This window comes from Ambystoma mexicanum, chromosome 9 (assembly GCF_040938575.1).
Source record: "Ambystoma mexicanum isolate Mex_15411 chromosome 9, UKY_AmexF1_1, whole genome shotgun sequence".
Taxonomy (NCBI): domain Eukaryota; kingdom Metazoa; phylum Chordata; class Amphibia; order Caudata; family Ambystomatidae; genus Ambystoma; species Ambystoma mexicanum.
The window spans coordinates 686,725,410-686,746,292 of record NC_090931.1 but is presented as its reverse complement, the minus strand read 5'-3'; positions in this window follow the sequence as shown (position 1 = coordinate 686,746,292).

The window sequence follows — 20,883 nt, the reverse complement described above, 5'->3', positions numbered from 1 at the left end:
TGGACTCTTCTAGTCCCCCGCCTCAGCAACTAGCACATATCACTCAGCCTCATATGGCTTCTACCCATACTACCTATTCTAGGTAAGTTATTTATTACCCATCCAGCCTGTCCTGTCCCACCCGTCAGACCTTGGTTTACCGACCGGCGGGTACTGGCTAGGGACTCATGCACTACTCTGCCAAAAGGGACCCAATGCCATAATCTGCTCTTTCTGCCCTCTCTTTTTGGGGGGAGATTCATCGGAAATTTTCCAGAGACTTCCCCTTTTCATTTGGGAATCTGTTTGTATGTGGCTATGAGATTTATCTCAGACTCGACTAGGATCGATGTCTGTCTCTTGGACTATTTCCTATTTTTTCATGCAGAACATTTTTGTACAGATCAACTTCCATGTTTGATTGATTCCACTTCTTTATCAATTCTGGTGACTTATCCCCCTTTTCCTTCTATTATTTTCTCTTTTTTCCCTCTCCCCCTTTCGCCCATGCAGGGTCCTGCTAATTATCGCCCTGATGAAGGCGGAGTACATTCTCTTCACATGAAAAGTACCTATTTACCAATTCTTTTCCGCCGAAACGCTTCTTTCAACCAGAGGGGAAACAAGGTCCTTTACAGAAACATTTATGGACCACCAGGACCGTTTTGCTTATGTGGCACTATCCACTGATGGGACTATGTCATTTATTTAAAGCACCAGCATCTCACGTTGCTTATTTATTCCCCCTGTAGCGTTGGCAGACCCTATCCCGACACACAATACCTTCAGTTTTGGGAATTGATTCTAATCACCAAAAGTGTATTCATTACTTTTTGTTGGGTTGTGTTTTTTTGATTTAATCAAGCATCCAAGTGATAAATAACTGGGTCTTTTGGTCAATATTGAAAATTGCTTTATGTTTTTCTTTGTTGTATTAATTCTCATTTTGTGATTGTTTGAAAGTCTCTATAGTCAATCTACAAATGGGAGATCTATCTCTATGTTTATGTTCTTGATTATATATGTCCTTCCAATTTGGATTTTATTATATGCACCAATTTTTTGATATAAAGTTTTAACATTAACCTCTCTAAAAATCTGTTTATTTTCAAGGAGTGTTCTAGGACACACATTTGCATGCAATGTCGATAACCATTAAGGTTATATGGGTCTAGACCGGGTGAATATTTCTAATTCATTTATACTTCACACTGGCTAACCCCTAACATACCGTTACCCTTGTTTTGTTTTGTTGAAATTATAGATTCCACCCCCTACTGGTATGTTACCCCCCGGGGCAGACCACTGTGGCCACTGAGTGGCCCCCTTTCTGTATACTGGGTGGGGAGTTCAGCAATCACTGTTTTCCAAAATCCCTGCCTCTCTTATTACCTACACAACATAAGCATACCAAAATCAGCCAACTAGTAAAGAATACACATTCACTGCTGTGTAACAAACACTCAATGGTGTTATTCACTGTTGTGTCCCATACTTAGGCATTCTCCATCTAGTCAGATACCTCAAATCTAGGTATTTGCACTTCTGCTGCGCCTTCAATTTAGGCACTCACATTCTGTTCTGGTGAAGTTTAGCCATGTGTCACACTCAGATAGAAGATTTGTGAAGACTTGCATTGTGTCACATCTAGACAACTGTAACACTAGCTTGTGTCCCCTCCACTCATCTGGGTGGTGACCAGCTGCCCCGACAGTGTCCAGTGTCCACACCTGTCAGTCGGGGACTAGACAGCCGTCAAACCAGTGTCAACGGATAAGGTAGGCACAACTTTCAGGTACTGATAGCCACTTTAACGCTCAACTCAACCCGAACAACCAAAACTTGCAATAATTGCGCCAATCACACACGCCTGTGATATCTTCTCGGAAGACCAGTGGTAATCCAAGCACACTTAAATGCCCTTCATATTTTGAAGCGTAGAACTTTCCCCTACTGTCTAGGAATCTCAAATTCGGCTCTGTTTATATCTGCCATTTTTTGAGAGATAGGCCTTTCTCCCACTGTCGAGCAGTCTCAAATTTAGGTGTGCTTATATCTGCCATTCTTTGAAGCCTACGCCCTCCTCCCACATTCCAAGAATCTCAAATTTAGGAGTGTTTATATCTACCATTTTGTGAGACCCAGGCCTTCACCAACCGTTCAGGAACATCCAGCTACCTGCTAAAAGCAACTAACCATACCTTGATCACTACCCAACTAAGGACCAAGGGCAGGTTGTTCGCCACCCATAACCCAAGAGCCTACCGTCTCTTCAACGCTTAATATCCCAACACCACTGCACTTAAACCCTTCACCCGCAGGCAAGAGAGATACGAAACCCAAATCCACTATTTAGGCAGCCACCCGGGAAACTCCTAGCAAACTACCTGCACCCTAGAACAACCCAAGCCCAGAATCTCCCAAATTTGAAATCACTCATACGAATACACCCCAGACAATCTACAACAGCAGCCCACTATATCACAACTAGCCCACAACTATCCCGTATTATAACTATGTACAAAAGAAGCGAGGCCACATAGTGCACCTTGCAATCACAAGGCAAAAGGACAAAACGGAACAATATCCAAACCACAAGAGATCCTACAGGTGGGCTAAAGCCCCAATAACCCAAAAAGAAAAAAAAAAGAAATCCAAGACCTGCAACCACCTATGGCCGCAAGATGCCCCAACACAGAACAGGACACCGCCAACAAAACAAAGAACAAGGAAAAATCCCAATGCAGCTCCCTCTTCCAGTGGAAACCCCTACAAATACAGAACACAAAAATAAAATAATAACCATTTTGCATTTATATAGCGCTATGAACCCTCAGGCATCTAAGCGCTGCTTATCATTACCCATGGTGTCTGGTGCTCATTTATCAACCTCGGAAAGATGAAAGGCTGAGTTTGGCCTTGACGGGATTCGAACCTGCGTCTGTAGAGTCTGCACAGAAGTCAAAGCGAGCGCTCTACTCGCTGTTCTGTCGGGCCGGCACACCTATATAAACACGACAACCAACAGAACAAACATCATAAGAAGAGAAAAAACCCTATATCTAACACCATACCTCGAAACTGCCTTCAAACTGCAACACCCCAATGCCACTGGCAGTTCTAGGCAGTCAGACAACATATTGGAACCTTGCAGGAAAAGAAGAGAAGATCCTAGAAGAGAAAGGAACTAAATCCAAACCCTCAAGGAACACCTGAAAATTAAAACGGATGAGCCACGAAGCATCAAAAACTAATTGTTCATCTAACAGCAAATCCCAAAATGAACCTCAAATTTGTTCTACTTTACAGACCACCGACATATGATGCAACTTTCGTGGATGCCTTCACAGAAGCCTTTACAAACCTAGCCATTGAGCAGGAACACCTGATAATCCTGGGAGACTTCAACCTCTGTTTTGAAGAAGAAATTGCTAACTCACAAAAATCACTAGCAAAGCAATTGAAGACAATGAAATTACATTAGCTTGTCAAAGTAGCAACAAACACGGTGGGTCATACACTTAGCGCAATCTTCGCCAACAAATACCTCATCACCACTGCACCACCAATACAGATCCTCTGGACTGACCACTGCATCATCCTTTTCGTAATCACGCTACCCAGGACAACAGCCAAACAACCAGACAAACTGACAACCATCATGAAAAGAAACTGGAGTATCATCAAAGCTAGCAATCTAATAGAAAAACTGGAAATCAACAAACCACTGACAATGGCCCTGGGCAAAGCTGACCTTGACAAAAAAACAGAACTACTGCACAAGTGGATCGGCGAAACAATCTCCAAGGAAAAATCTTTCACCCCATCATGCAAAAGAGCAACAGAAAAATGGTTTAACCCGCTGCTTAGTGACATGAAAAGACAAAACAAGACACTTGAACTAGAGTGGAGGAAGAAATACAACCAGGCAAAGAACTTTTCTAATGACAAATCTGCACACACAAAAGTTAAATCCATAAGGCAAAAAAGGAATTCTACGACAACCGAATCTCCAAAGTTGCCAACACTAAAAAAGAAATGAGAAACTCTCCGGCTGCAACAACATACCCATGCCCCCACTGAAACTATGCAATGATCTGACAGATCACTTCAAGAACAAAATCAACACCATCCACCAAATCATACAAAGCAGACCAATCTACCACAACACGCAACCGACCTTGCCAGCCGAGGATCATCAGAACAAACTACTAAACCTTCCCCAAATGTCAGCGTAAACGTTTGTCAAGCTGATAAGAAACAGCAACAAAGCCGGCTCCCCCATGGATCCCTGCCCCTCATACATAAACAAATCCTCATGCAAGGATCACCCATGGAACACTACAGAAACCCTTTCAACCAATCACTATTGACAGGGAAAGTACTGCGATCATTCAAATCAGCATACTTCAAGATGCTCCTCAAAAACACAGCAGGCAGCATTGAAGACTTCAACAACTACAGACCCATCTCAAACATCCCCCATCTAGCGAAACTGCTTGAAACCTAAATATAGAACAATACAAGATTACATAGAAGAACACCTTCTGCTGGACCAGGCACAAGTAGGCTTCAGACCGATGAGAGCAACAGAAACAGCACTGCCCTTAATCTGGGACAAGCTAATGCAGACCTCTACACAAGCACAGCTCTAATACTTCTGTATCTCTCAACAGCATTTGACACAGTCAACCATGACTTCCTCATCAGGAGGTTGGAAGAAAGACGAATCACCGACCTAGTCTACACTGGATGAAATCCTTCCTAACAGATAGAACAGATAGAACAGAAACTGTCTGGATCAAACCCTTCAAATCCACCCCAAGGCAATCCACCTGTGGAGTACCACAAGGATCTTCCCTATCTCCGCTGCTCTTCAACATTTACCTGTCTCCTCTAATCAAGCTCATTAAAAGACATGGCCTCACATGCCAGAACTGCACGCTGATGACACACAGATCACTTAAAAAGGTCAAAACACATGTGATGAAAACACAAACCTGTAAGAATGCCTGCAAGAATTATACGGCTGGATGAACACAAACAACCTCAAATTCAACCATGGCAAGAAAAAAATAATGGCTATAACCAAAAACAAGCACTACATCCCAACAGAACTAGGAAAAGCACCAACATCATCAACAACAGTAAAGAACCTCAGAGTCCTGATGGACAACGACCTAACACTTAAGCCACAAGTAAATGCTATAATCAAGAAATGCTTCTTCCTCCTGCACCCACTAAAAAGGATCGTACCCTTCCTCTCCTTCACCCACAAAACACTCACCACCATCGCACTCATCATGTCCAGAGTAGACGCCAAAAGCTTATACCTAGGAATGTCAAAACGCCTATTAAAGAAACTTCAGCGTGTCCAAAACACTGCGGCCAGACTCATGCTCAAACTACCACAAAGAGAACACATTAGCCCACCACTGAAAATACTACATTGGCTACTGAAAACACAGCTAATAAGGTTCAAAACCAGATCAAGCTATGACATTCACCTACAACCAAAACCATACAATAAAAGAAAATTCAGAGGAGCATCTTTCTGACACCTGGCTCCTAAAACATGGAATTCCCTACCAAAAAACATACACAATAAAAGGGATCTTCTGGAATTCAGAAAACAACTACAAACTTGGCTCTTCACCCCAAAATCACCAGGGAACAAGTAGGAATCATACATTCTGGCAGAAAAAGGACGCTCAGGGAGGGACCTACAATCCATTACCTAACCATCCCCAACTGGTGGGCGTAGGGAAGACATTTTGGACCTCTCGTGCACACACACCACCAAGTTTACAGAGGAATACCACAGTAGGCAGCGGCCCCCCACTAGAAGTCAAGGGAAAGACCCATAACCTTCCTAACCTAACCATCTCTAACCCTAGGGCAGGGGGGAACACACCTCCAAGACCCATGTCCACATACCGTTAGACTTCTACAGAAGATAATTACCACACCGCAATGTACCTGCCAACTAGGATGCCAAACAATATTAAAGGACACAAGATGATCGTAGATGCCGACCACAGAAACAAAAGCAAAGAGGTAAGACAAACACCCCTGATAACCCCATACTAAAACTTCATTTTTCCACAAACTCTTCTCCTACAGAGACTCAGGCAACCACATCTCTGCACAGCAAACCGCACATACATCACCAGACTGCAACAACATACAAACAGCACATATCCATGCACAACAGCACATGGGAATCGCTCAAATTCGAAAATCTAAGCTCCGCACGGTGCAAACTGAACTGAAGCTGCCGACAGAACATCATATCTCACTTTCCTATTCCCACTGTACCCTACTAACCGCTCCCACAGCCACCCTGTTTAACACCGTCCTTTTTCAGATCCGCCAGAGGGCCAGGGGACCACTCTGGTGGTGATAGTGCGCGGTACATATCCTTTAACATTAACATCATCAATTGACCATGAATTATCAGTAACAAAATGGACTCATTGCACTCATTGAGTTAAAAACTCGGTGTTCATGGGCAAGTAGTAGACAGTCCTTAGTGGCCTCAGACAGACTGTGGGCATTTTATTACAGGTGGACAAACTGTTGCAAGACCTGCAGGGGTCTGCAACCTGCAGCTCGCCAGATGATTTGGACTACGACTCCCATGATCCCTCTGCATTGACTATGTTGGCTGCGGCTGATGTTAGTTGTAATCCAAATAATCTGGAGTGCCAAAGGCTGTAGACACCTGCCGAATGATAGGCTGCTCGGGCACGTCTTTTCTGGGGACAGGTAATGCTTTGTAAGAGTTGGCACATACCTGGGTACAGGGTGTGAACAGAGGTGCAAGAGCAACACATGCAGCTGTTGGAGGAGGCACTCTGCCACCTGAGTAAAATACGTGCAGTAAAATGCAAACTTTGGGGTAAAGACATAACACGTGGGTAATCTAATATTTTAGCAGAGCCGTGAAGCTTGAACTCTAGCATGTCAGGAGAATTCAAACTATGCACACCCAGAAATCTTATATTCTCCACCATCATGAGAACTCCCAGCACAGCTATGCGGCACGTGTTCTGGCAAGCCTATTGGAACTTAAGTTATTGGCTCTATGCATTTAGCAAAAAAAGAAAATGTACTACATTCCAATTCAGGAAAAGAAATCAAAATTAAGTATTTTTCTATGTGTTTCCCTACCTCTGCAACCTATGCCCTAAGGTGCTCATGTGGACATATATTTTATAAGAGGAGCGTCCAGGAAAACTCAAGGAACACTACAAATCACACCAGTAGCACAATATTGTATGCATGAGAGATATGTGGTGGACAACTGAAATTTCAAGTAATTGAATGTGTGCAGATGTTGCTCCCTCCGCCATGTGAGCCAGGATAAAAAGAGAAGTACACTGGATCTTCTTTTTGTGATATGAAATTAGGATCTAGCATGCTATTTTTAATTCTTTTTATCTGATTTCAAAGTCTCTTGAATGGGTTGCTGTGTGAGTAAGCATCTCTAAGTAGTATTCCCTGCTGCCTTACAGGAGGGAAGAGACACCCGTGTAATGGACCTTTAGTTGGTCTCGCAATATCTGTGATACGTGTTATGAACTGTTGTTATTGAAGTTATGGATTGTTCTGTTTTTCGCTCTGGGTAATGTCAGTTTTGTTCTTTTTGTTGCCTTTTGTGGAGTAGTCTCCTGATGAAGGGAGTGGCGGGAAACATGTTTTATAATAGTAGAGCAATGTGGATGTATCGAAAACAGTCAAGATGGACCGTGATATTAAATACACTGTTAAGTGAATATGAAATATGAAATAACATTCAAGAAAACAAAGTGGATTGGTGCCCCTTTCTTTTAAGATGCATGGCTGCACAGGCCAGAACTGTGTCTGATCCAGTTACTTTTTCTGTGCTCAGAGAATAGCATTCTTAAGAAACCTCTCATTGGAGTATGTCTGTGTAAGCTCCAATTGTAGCATGTCTGAATAAGTAATACAGCAGGGTTATAGGTGAAAGGATCGAATCAAAAGGATCGAATGACAAAAGGGTTGAATCAAAAGGACCGAAAACAAAAGGATCGAAAAAATATATGTATTTATTTTACATTTTCTTTTTTTTGTGGGGGCGTTCCCTCCCATTCCCCTTTTTTGTGGTAAAAAACACTTTTTTAACCTATACGGAAACCCCAAAAAATATATATAATTAAAAATAAAATTCGACCCTTTTGTTTTCGGCCCTATTGCGTCGACCCTATTGCATTCGATCCTTTTGTAGTCGAAACTTTAACCGGACACCATACAGTAGTACACCTGGAGGGATCACTGGGGAGCTCATGTTCCAAACTCATGTAATTTGGTGGCAGGGAGCCATTGCGTGTTGACATACAGGTAGGCGGCTCCCTGCTGCCAAATTCTCATCATTTGCCCAGCGATGCTTATGCAGGGCAAAAGGCAGCATGCCAGGCAGTGTTTACTTTTAATTCTGAGTGCTCACAATTACAATTAAACGCTGTCCGACATGCTTGCATGCCAGGTAGCGTTTAATTTGAATTGTGAACACTGCGTACCATGAGTGCATGGTAAGCACTGTTCACGATTACAATATAACCCTGTCCGCCATGCGAGCATGGCAGGCAGGCAGGGTATACAATGGATCCATATGGTGTCAGCCTGCTTTAAGCTGATGCCTAAAGCCTGCGGACCTCATAGGGATCTCTAGCATTTCCGCTGCCATGAAAATTCATGCGGGCGCAAATTGCAGGGGCATTTGTATGGTGGTGAGGACGAAAGGCAGCGGAAACAGAAGTTGCGTTCCACCCCTCCTCTCCGCCATACAAATGAATGATATTGGGTTAAAGTTAATGGACGGCTTACAAGCATTGTGCAAGGCTTTTACGGCTTCCATTAACCTAACAAGCCCATACAAAATGAGCTCCTTAATATCTTGCCTGGAGAGTTGATTGTGGGTTGCACACCTATGAAGCTCCTTTTGTTGACCTTCTATGAATTCCCATTATTGTATCATGTCTGGAGAGGTTACTTTATAGTAGACACTGTAAATGGTATACATTAACTTACCTGGGAAGCTTATCTAGTAGCACATCTAAGGAAATGGGTGAATAGATCCCCACCCCATTGCCCCTGCCTACAGAAAAGGGGGCTGGTATAGGGGTAATACAGACAGTAATCATCAAGGTGGAGCCTGGATCAATGCAAGGGGCAGAAGCGGGGCACATGATACGCGAGAATTGAGTTGGGACTGCTCCCAGACTGTCATATGACACTGTCATGCAAGGTGAGATGCCAATGTTTGTCGAAATAAGTAATTGTACGTAACAAGCTATTGTTTGGCCATCAGCTGCTCCCACTTTGAACTAAAGATTATGTTTTAAGAGATTTTAAGGTAGGATGTTGGCACTAAAGATATCATGCTGGCAGACAAACAGCTTTTTCAGAGGGGTAAGCAGGAAAGCAAGGTCAAATCAATATCTACACGCGGACCCGGGGATCGAACCTGTGAGTACTTGACTAGAACCATGCCTCCTAAGTATATTGAAGCCTATCCCAGCACAAGCACCTTCTGCTTTTATTTAATGACGAAATTTAACACAACGAAGGCTTTGGAGATGAAAGGTGATAGATTGGGAATTCCATGTGCTCTTAGGAACTGTCGCCTATGTGGTGTAAATGTTGTCGAGTCAATTATCACCTTATTATGAGCTGCAAAAGTTTAAATGATCTGAGAACTATGTATTTTAAATCTTTTAATAATGCAATTGACATGACAGATATATCTGATCTATGGATGGCTTTTATGAGAAGAAATGATATTAATCTTATATATTATTTTGTAGTATTTTATTTAAAGATTGTGGTGATTTTAAAATGTATTGAATGGTGTATTTTGGAAATGTAAATCATGTTAGATATTTGTATTAATGTTGTATGTTTATGTGTTATACAAAGCCTTTTGGCTAGATGTATATCTAATAAATAAATAAATAAATAATAAATACATAAATATCTACTGTAATTTTATCAGATCATAAGAACATCCAACTCTCTCAAGGCTCTGAATCACCACACAAGATCTCCTGGTCAAACACAATGCCATAGTTGTGCAGGACATCTCGCTGCCATGGAAAGCCAGGTGTTTCTACAACATCATATCTAACAACATATTGTTGGTACGTATTGCAACACAATACATTCCTCTCAACGGATGTGCTTTTGGTGGGTGTTCACTCACATAGCAAGCCCTTTACCCGTCCATAGACTTCAAAGGGCTCTCCTCCACAAAAACAAAATCATCTGTTTTCACACACACTAGCGACTCAAAAGTGTGTAAGGTTTGAGTAATGTGCATCAAAGCACTCATATAATGCTCTGAGTTCACAGAATTGTTCAGTTGGTAACTCATATCTCACATTCTTTGCACAACAGATCTTGTAGTCATTTCAAGTGACTCAGCAGTGGTATTTTTAGCATGCATCGAATAGTCTTAGCGCTCCACCGGTGCTCTAACATAATGGCAGCTAACGCCAATTAGCAATAACTGTATTGTTCCGTAGCAGCTAGTTCTAAACATATACCTTCCAATGTTGATAAAAGAATTTTCTTCAAACATGTTCATTAGCGTCTCTGGCAAAATCTTATATTCATCAATTCATCATTGGATCTCCATTATATTAATCCAAGGGGCCAATTTACAGAAACTTTGAACTGGTGCAAGTGCAATTTTGCTTAGCATAAGCACTAAGCTAAAACATGCTCTAATGTTGCGCTGCATTTTTGCACCAGGACAATGTTTGCCATCGACCAACACATATTGAGTATTAGGGCATTTTGTCCTGCTTATTTCTCTTATCTTGTGTTATTTCTTAGTTTAGTGCTGTATCTTAATAATTCTTACAATACTATTCATTACAGTGGGCCCGCGGGATCTCTCTCTATTTAAAAGGGAAACTTGTGGATATGTCCCAGAGGACTCGATGGGAAGGGGGATTGACAAATGTACTGGTGCCTGATTTCCAGGCCGCTAGACTTGTAGTAGCACGGTGGCACCGAGAAGTCAGGCGCTGGTAAATTCTTACAGGTTTGGCGGCAACCCACCGGTAGCATCAGCAGGATTACCGCTGGACACGTTATGAGGCCCTTTGTCATGTTATGTGATACATTATGATTTGGGCACTTATATAACACAAATCTGATGTTGGTATGGCCTTCTGGTGACTTCAATTTGTCTATCAATATACCACTATGTGGGTCTATGCTTCAGTAGACCTTTGCTCTAGATGCATGGTTGCAAGAGTGTATGAGTCAGAGTCTTGAGTATCCTCTAATAGAAGACAGGAGGGTGCCTTTGCTTGATGATCCACAGCATGCTGCACACTGTGTAGCCGCATACTGTGTTGTTGCCTCTGTTGCATGCATGTATAGTTCTGTCAAATGTTCATGTCAGTGATAGAGGTCCTGCACGCGTAAAGTGGTCGTTTCCGTGGCAACTGAATCTGGTCATCTATATCTGATGATTTGTTTCGGACGGTTATGGCATTTTGGGCACCTCTGAACATGTTCAGTCCAAATGCAGTGAGTGGGAAAGACCATACTTGAAGTGTTTTAAAAAATACCTGTTCTCTATGTTTGGCCAGCTAGTCTATGTACTCAGAAAATAAGAAACCTCCTGGCATTGGTTTGGTATATGCTATGGTTTTGGGGAAGGCGGGAACGGAAAAGACATATTTTCTGGACTTCAGTGAAGGTGATATGGGCCTCCACTAGAATGAACAGAGTAGCATAGAGTGGGCATTTATGGCGTGAGCTGATTCTGGTCAGGGTTTCCCATTATAGAAAACATTTAGTATGAGAAGTCTGTTCTCAAAACTCTTAGAGATATTGTGAAACCACTGAAGAAAGACTGATGGGAATTAGAGAGCTCCAAAGTGTAACACGATGCACACCTTGATATAAAGTATATACGATATTGAGTTTGTGAAATACTATCAATGGTTATTACAACATAAGGTGCAGGGGAGAAAAATCCGCCCTGACACATGGACTGAATAATAAAACAAGAAACGTTCCTATAAGGAGGAAACTCACCTCCCTTGCACACTATCACAGGCCAATGAATAGCCAAGGATTTAATAGAAAAACTCTGAACTGTTCCAAGCCAAGTATTGTGAGCATACTGAAGTCATTGTAATCACATCACACATTTCAATATGAATTCATAATACATCATTGTTCTAAAAAATAATAAGTTTAAATTGGGCGCCAAGGCGTTTCGAGTAAAACTTCTCATCATCAGGGTTCCAGGTAGGACTTTAATTCTACAAATGATCAGAGAAAGAATAATCTTATAATTTTATCTAAGAAAACCTTCAATTGTTTCAAGTTAATCTCCTTCACAGTAACTCATCCAACAAATATAACCCAAATGAATATCTACCTTCATATTTTAATGGTCCTTATATACGTGTTTTCGAAGGCCTCACTCATGGGACACAGTGGTATATATGTGTAGTGTTCTGTTCCCGGTTACCTAAAAGAGGATACTTTGATGAGGTTACCAACCCTCCCTATTTTCTGGCTTCTAGATATAATTTACATAGGCGTAAAATGTCTCACCTTTTCCAATTTACTGATGCAAATATGCCCTTCTGGTGTGGCCGTGTGTAAGAATGGAGTGATCATCATCCCATGTCCATGATATGTAAGTAATCATCATCCTATAGGTGTAATTCATATCCAAAACAAGTATAAATATCACTCTGTCAAATACCCCAGTCCTATGTATATTAATGTCGGCCCAGAAATCATGGTACTCACCCAGCCTCTTTGAGGTGATGTTATAGAATAGGTAAGGGTAGCGGTAATGGGAGATGTATCTGGCATGAATCTTCTGTGGAGTGAAAGAGTTTTAAAATAGGTTGATGCCACTACGTAATGTGTGGTCATTGTTATGTCATTCTATAGGTTGTAGACTCACCTCTTCCCAGGTATGCAGGAAATGGGGGTATGAGTATGAGTTGTTTGGCTAGCAGTAAAATGGATTTCCCCTAAAGAGCCAAGACAAGAAGAGTGGATACTCTTGAGTCAAGTATTAGTGAATAGATGTCGAATTCCCTAGCTATCTCCAATTACTATATGTGTAAGATCTTTACCTCAGTGACTGCTTCCAAATGTTCCTGAAATTCTGGAAAAAGGGCAGTAGATACATCTCGTGTTCACTAGCGGCTGCCCGAGGGTTATTCAGGGCAAGATGGTTGCTCTAAATAGTGGCGTAGATTAATTGCGTTATGACATCATGCCGTATTGACTGCAATTACATCATATTTGTAAATAAACAAACGGCCGCATCTATCAGAACGCGGATCCGGCACTTTCTCATGAATGAGTTAAACATTGGTAATGTTGATCCCTTCATACCACAGTTTTGGATGTTGGTAATTGAAGTAGGTGAATACATATTTGAATCTTTTTTTTAATCATCCCATATGCGGGACAGGATTTAAATGTAAGCCAGAGGCGGTCAAAAAGACCACTCAAGTTTAAGGATGGCAATGTTTTTCTAGACTTACTAGAATCCCAAGTATTAAGTACAAGTATATCTCTTGACCATGGGCTCCAACTCTGAGTGTGTGCGAGAACCCGAATTCCTGATCCTAATTACACTTATAGTATGTTACCTATTGAAAAATTAGTTAATTATTTTTCATCCCTTAAAGGGCATTCATTATGATATTCTTTCAAGAACTGCACGTAAAAGTACTGGGAAACAAGCTGACAATCAACTCCAACTGGGAGTGGGCATTTCTACTCCTGATTTCACTTATAGTATGGTACATAGTGCTACATTGGTCTGTTGCCCCATATCCCTTTAATGGCGTACATTCTGGCATCCACATTAATCCATGATGTGTCTAAGCATGCTAAAGTATACAAATTAGTCACAACGTTCTATCTCAATTGAGTTGATCAACAGAATGTCTGTGTAGACTAATTCATTCAAATGGTAACACAGATGGAAAGTTTTAAACATCTAATAACTGCCAATCTTCAAATGATATAGTTTGTTCCCATAAACAGTCTGCTGGTGTTAATCTACTCCTTGGAGTTTACAATCTAAAGGTGTATAAATATTGACAAACTAAGAGTTGACAGAATGAGTACATCAAAGTACAGTAAATTTAGACCACCATCCCAATTTTTAGATATATGGTCCAAAATAGAAATCTTCATTCATAACCAATGGGGCCACTACGTCAAGGTGGTAAATCCAATGCAATTCACACTGTGTACATTTTTTAGTCAGATCTCCTCCTTTTGGGAGTGGGTGCAGTATCTCCAAAATGACCCATCTCATCTGGGCAATCATTTGATGATTATCTCTGAAGTGTGTGTATATAGGTGATTTCAAGTTTGCCGTTCTTACATTGGACTTATGTTCAGTCCATCTATCTTTAGCTTTTCGTATGGTCTGTCCGACATAGTACTTCACAAAAGGGCATCTTAGCGCATAAATTACATTTATACTATCACACGTGGCGAAGTCACTAGTTTTATCTTTTTACCCGTGTTGGGATGTCTGGCATGGTCCCCCTTTATAATACTTGAACAGTGCTGACAGTTCAGACAGGGGTATGTCCCGGGTTTAGGTTATCCACACATGGATCCCTTGCTTACTGTGCTCAGAGAAGCACAGCTCCACCTCACTGATGAGGCCCAACCAGGCCGAAACATGTGTCTGGGGTTGATTTTGGTACACTTGGTCAAAGGAGGATTGCCTAGTATTTTGGTGCTGGACTGCTCAAATGGGTGGGACAAAGACTGATATGCAAATGGATATTCTTCCTTTATGAAAGGTACAGTGAGCTAAAACATGTGGCTGCAGAGTCTGAGTGGTACATTCCCACAGAACAGGTTATCATGCTGTGTTCTTTCTTGCAGAGGGACACCTGACCTCTTTTTGAATGTAAAAGAAAATTGGGGTTGGTCACCCTAAATTAACTAGGGTTATCCAGATGTGGACCCCTAGCTCACTGTGCTCAAAGAGGCGCAGCTCCACCTCACTGATGAGGCCCGACTAGTCCAAAAACATGTGTCTGGAGTTGCTGTTGGTATTCTTTTTCAAAGGAGGATTGCCGAGCATTTCGGTGCAGGACTGCTGAAATGTGCGGGACAAAACCTGATATGCAAATGGATATTTCTCCTTTGTGAAAGGTACAGTAAACTAAAACATGTGGCTGTGGACTCTGAGTGGGTACATTCCCACAGAACAGGTTATCATGCTGTGTTATTTCGTGCAGAGGGGCGCCCTGACCTCTTTTTGAATTTAACTAACTAATGGACCTAGAATACTGTTTGCTTGCAACCCTACATAAACCTCGGTTTAAAATGTCACATCTACCTCAGTGTCTTGATGATTTATCTTATAAAAACATGTTTGTTTCTTCTGTACAAAAGACTTGGAAGATTTGGCTGGAAATTGCAGCCAGCCCACTGGTAGTCAGCCCACCACTTCCTCACAACATGACCAGTCATATAGTTTGAGTACCAGTTTAGATGCAACATGCATGGATGAAAGTACTCCACATTAGACGCCACAAATAATACCTATTAAACTGACTATTGGGACAAGCTACTCATGCCCGCATGCTAAGATGGTAGTGACCAGGCAGTGATCAGTACAGTTCACAGTTGACATCTACCTCAGAGAAGGTGTCAAACCATTTAACACTGATCCCTTCCAGAATTGGAGAGAAAATAAGCAGATCTGCCCGTGTCCTTGCAGATTACTTGGCAAGAAGTGAACAGCCCTCTAACTGATGTTTATTGCAAACAATATTTTAGCACAGCTGGAAATCTTGTGTCTGAAACACATACTCAATATATTGATGAAAATGTTCAGCACCTTACTTTCATGAAAAGGCATCTGAAGTATTTGACCCACCTATTGCTTCCTAAGGAAATTGTTGACAGTGAGTCAGACAACCCATGTTCATATATGCACACACTGCCAATAAACGAGGAGGAGAATAATAATCGGAATTAGCAATTGCCATGGGCCCTACAGATACTGATTAATGCTTATTCAAGGTTTATGGATAATATGGATAATCTGGGCCTAAAAATCAATCCTAAGAAATCGGCAGTAATGGCGTGCGTTGGCAGAAAACGTCCTGTGCCCATGAAACCCATGCTTTGTGCAGACGAAATTATTCCTAGAGTTAGGACTTTTGATTACCTTGGAATAAGTTTTTCGGAGGCCTTAAATGGTAAAGACCACGTGACCAAACAATCTATTAAGATGAGTCAACAGATAGGTGGAATTTTTAGATTCATGTCGAAGTGCAGGGGCCGGCCTTTGGATGTGATCCTTAAGATCTATGGTACTCAAACTATGGCTTCCACCCTCTATGGCGCAGCTATCTGGGGTTTCCAGAATACAGGGGAAATACAGAGTAAGGAGAACAAATTTTTTAAAAATCTGCTTGGGCTCCCGTCCAGTGTATCTGGAATAGCCGTCCATAGGGAGTTGGGTATGGAGTTTTGGGAAGATCAGTGGGCGTTGGCCCCTCTTTTATTTTGGGTCAGGCTGTGGGCTAACGAGCAAGCTTCCTTGTGCCATACTATTATTCGTACCGTGTTGGGTAAAGGTGGCTGGAAAAAAATTCCATGGCTTGCGTATGTTTTCTCAATTCTGGGTGAAGCCAACTTAGGCGCCCTTTTTCCGCCTGATACTATTTTGACCAAAAGTGAGGGGTCTGTGTACAAAGCCTTGCTGGGTAAAAGCATAGCAAGCAAAAGAACTCTGCTAGAGCGTGGCCATAGCAAAGGTGAATTTCACTCAAGTATTAGTTGTCTAACGGGAATTCAACCTTACCTGCTTTGGAGTACGTTAAAAAGGGACAGGTGGCTGATTACAAGGGCACGGTTCGATTGCCTTCGGTTGCAAGGCAACACCTATAAATGGAAGGGTTTTTCTGACTCAGCGGGTTGCCCGGTTTGTGGACATGATAGAGAGGATCTCTCTCATTTGTTATTCTTCTGTATAGGGTATGCAGGCATACGTAAAATGTCTCTGATTCCTGCCCTTAAGAAATCAATGATCCGCACACACAGGGCTGCTCTTGTGTTTCTCCTGAGCGCTGAATCAGTCTACACTGCGTGGGCTCTTTTGACGTTTCTGAAAAGAGCGATGTATTTCAGAAATCGCATTGTGAAACTGCAAGGTGGCGAGGGCCCGTAAGAAAACTCTATAGTACCTGTACTGGGTTAAAGTATTTTGTATTGTCTTTTTAAACTAATCTTTACTAAAACAACTTTTAATGTAGTTCATGTCGAGGCAACCGCCTAACTGCTAAATGTATTTGTATGCTGCTTCCGCCAATGTTTTTAACTATTTTTTCTCATGGAAGTGTAATTTTAAGATTTTTGTAATTTGAATTAGTGTAATAATTGTGTTTACTTGTCGTTTAATGGTTGCTTTATACAACCGAATAAACTTGTTTGACTGACTGGCAATTGCCATGACTGATGGAAACCAAGGAAACATATCTGAGTGTGGGAAAGGTTTAGAGAGGTCTGCTAAACTAACCGTAAAAAGGTATAGCATGTTATTTTACGAGGAATGCGGATTTGGGTCTGTAGTAACATGTCCTTGAATATATCACCTACCAGCTTTTCTGCGAGCTAGACCAATTTTTCGGACAGTTGGGCCTCATCACGAGTTGGGCGGTACCGCCGGGATACTGCCAGAGCTAATAGCGTTACCGCCAAACCCCCTGGTGCTATTAGCGCCGGATCACGGGTTTGGAAGAATAGTAATTCCCGATTCCCCATTGGGCCCATTTGGGAATTCCCCATTGGGGCCAGTGGGGAATTTTCAGCGCAACTACCGTTGGCGGTATTACCGCGCAGTAATGGCACTGAAAATCGGCAAATTCCCGGTGCATATACCCTCAGCTCATATCTGGGGGTAAATGCAGCCAAACCCGTGATTTGGCAGACCCTTAAATGCGGCAGTAATAGCGTTACCGCCACATTTAAGGGTTACTGCCAAGCTCATGATTAGGCTGACTGACTTTTCTGCGAGGGTGAGCCAATACAATTGTTCAGATAACAGCTTTTCTAAGAGGGAGAGCCAGAACAATTTGTTAGATAGCAGATTTTCTGTGAGGGAGAGTCTGCATTTTATTTCCAATAGTGGCTTTTCTGCGGGGGCAAGGAAGAGCATTTTTTTCAGCGAGCAGCTTCTTCTGAGGCTTGGAGCTATACAAGTGTACTTCCAAGTGTAATTGCACACAAGTATGTCAGTGGAATTTCATCCTAAAAAGATCATTGTGTTTCTTACTCAGCCAGTTCATTGTACTTCACTAACACCTAGAATAACTTCTCTTTGCTCCGTTAGAACTCTTATTAGTCAATATACAGAGACTGTGTTTAACAACAAAGTTGTCAGAAGCATGATTTGATGGGGGGGTGTGGGATGTTCTGACCCACCAGGCTCTGCCCTGCAACATCACTGTGTGCTGCTTTCATGAGAAACAACAGAATGGCCACCAGAAAGCCTTATGCGCTAAAAATCTCTGAGAAGTGCACAGGGAAACCGGAAAAATAGGCTGCAAATCCATTTTGCCGATGTCAGTGGTAAAACAGAGGACCACACTGCCAAAACCTGTCATTGGGCTGCCCCTAGAGTGAAATGGAATTACCTGAAAAGGCAGTGCTGCATTGCCAGGAAAACCCAGAAGTGCTTTAAAATCCATTTTTCCTTGGCTGTTAAATTTGCAAAATAATGATTCTCAAACAGCAGAGAAGATCCAACATCCTTGTGGAGTGTTCACCATCACCTTATTTAAGGAATCCCCATAATCACAATGTCAGGAGAAGCACCTTTCATCACAAAAATATCCCCATTCAAAAAGGTGCTTGCCTGGAAAAACCTGTCAGATATGGGCACAGTACCGCCGCTCGCCTGTGTCAAAGCTGTCATTTACATACCCTGTAGTTTAAACTTGTACATTAAGATCAAATTGTGGAAAAGAAGAGACTTGCCATCAAAAGCAATATAGGTTGCTACAATTCAATTTCTATGTTTTGAAAAGACTGGAATTAACAGATTTGTGTATATTTGTTGAAAATGTAAGGTTTATTTTAGCAAAAGACAATTTTGAACAAAGTGTTTTACAGTGAACTGAGGCCAGCCACACTGGACTTCAAAGGCACATTCCACAGTTTGCCCCAAACAAAGGTACCTTTCCTTTTGCTCTCTGCCCAGGAACTGTCATTTAGATGTTAATGAAAGGAGGAGGGGATTTTGCTCTGCTTCTCTGGGAGAGAGACAATAAGCTTCCTGACTGAAAGGGAATGCACATGTGGGTGTCAACAGAAAACAACTGCCAGCAGGAAGAGGCCAGGAGCGCTCTGGAACCAGACACACCTTGGGGGCAGGACCAGACAGATTTGTGTATCTGAAACTGTAGAAAATATCTTTTTGGAAAAAGAACTGTGCAAAACTTGTATAAATCTGTAATTTGTAGGTTGCTAATATGAAAATTCTGCTCACAGTTTGAGACTACTCTGAACTCTGTGCGATGTTCAGAGACAGGACTACTGAAATTTCGATGTTGTAGCAATTGTGATAATGCTAGGAATATGAAAGTTCACAGGATTATGCCCAGATGTCATGCGCAGGTATGGAGAAAAATGTGGACAGACCTGACACTGGGTAACCAACCAAAAGCGCAAAAAACTGTACAATTTGAACCAAAGCTCTCACTGAGTTGGGACTCAGACGGATACGTGCTCTACTAAAGCTGTGATGTGAATATGTATTATTAACAAGTTGGTGATATTATAAATATGATTTTACTGTACTGAAACAAAGGGGAGGTACTCCCTGGATTGTAAAATGCCACATCATCATGAAACCATGTGTTCCTTCTCAAATCAGGAGAGAGGACAGACCCCGACCAATAGGATTCCTAGAGGGTGTGCCTAGTATAATTTAGCCTACCCACCCTTTAGGGAAATACATAAATACGGACAGTTTAGGACCTAGGGACAGAGATGCACCCATCAACTGATTTACTGGCAAAGCACTTTGCAGGAGGAACCCAGATCCAAGACTCCAGAACTCTGAACGCAGAAGGCCCAATTCCAAAGCTGAATCCTTCTCAGCTAGCCTTTAAAACCTTTTAACCCCAGACTTCTAAGGGGAACACAACAAAACCAATAGAACAGCCAGGCTGTGCTGTTTCTGCTTCTTGCCAAGAACTCTTGCCAGAACCCAGAGATCCAAACCAGTAGAGCAGAGCTGTAACCTGATATCTGCCACCCAGAACCAACCCGTCAGATCCAGTCCAGAGTGCCGTGCTGAGTGCAGAACCACACCTGAATCCTGTGCGGTGGGCTAGCAGAATTCCAGTCCAAAACCTTTAACCAGATCTTTGACGGGCCTATTCCAAACAGTAGTTGTGAGTATCTTTAGCATAGAATTGTCCCTCGCCAGTATCTTATCCTTAAGTAATCCTAGCCAACCATCCTATCACCTCCAGAACTGCATTGTACAATCTCTTTTGTCTTTTCTGAATCTTTCCCTCATCCATATAGTCCTTTGATAATTGTAGTGATAATATCATCTTTGTGCTAATATATTTGCTGAAGAAAGATAAGCGTCTCGGCAGGTAGAAACCATCTGCGGGTGTCACTGGATTTGTGGCTGTGCAGTCGTGTATCTTGTGGCTTCATGGACTCTCTAGTGTAAAGAAAATCCTGTTTGTAATTCCAAAGTGCATCTTTCATTTGTAAATTTTGACTCTTTCTGAAAATAATCGACCTCTACTAAAACCTTCATAACCTCTGAACCGTGCATGCTAGAAACAAAGTGTCAAATTGAAGCTAACATCCTCAGCTTTCAAA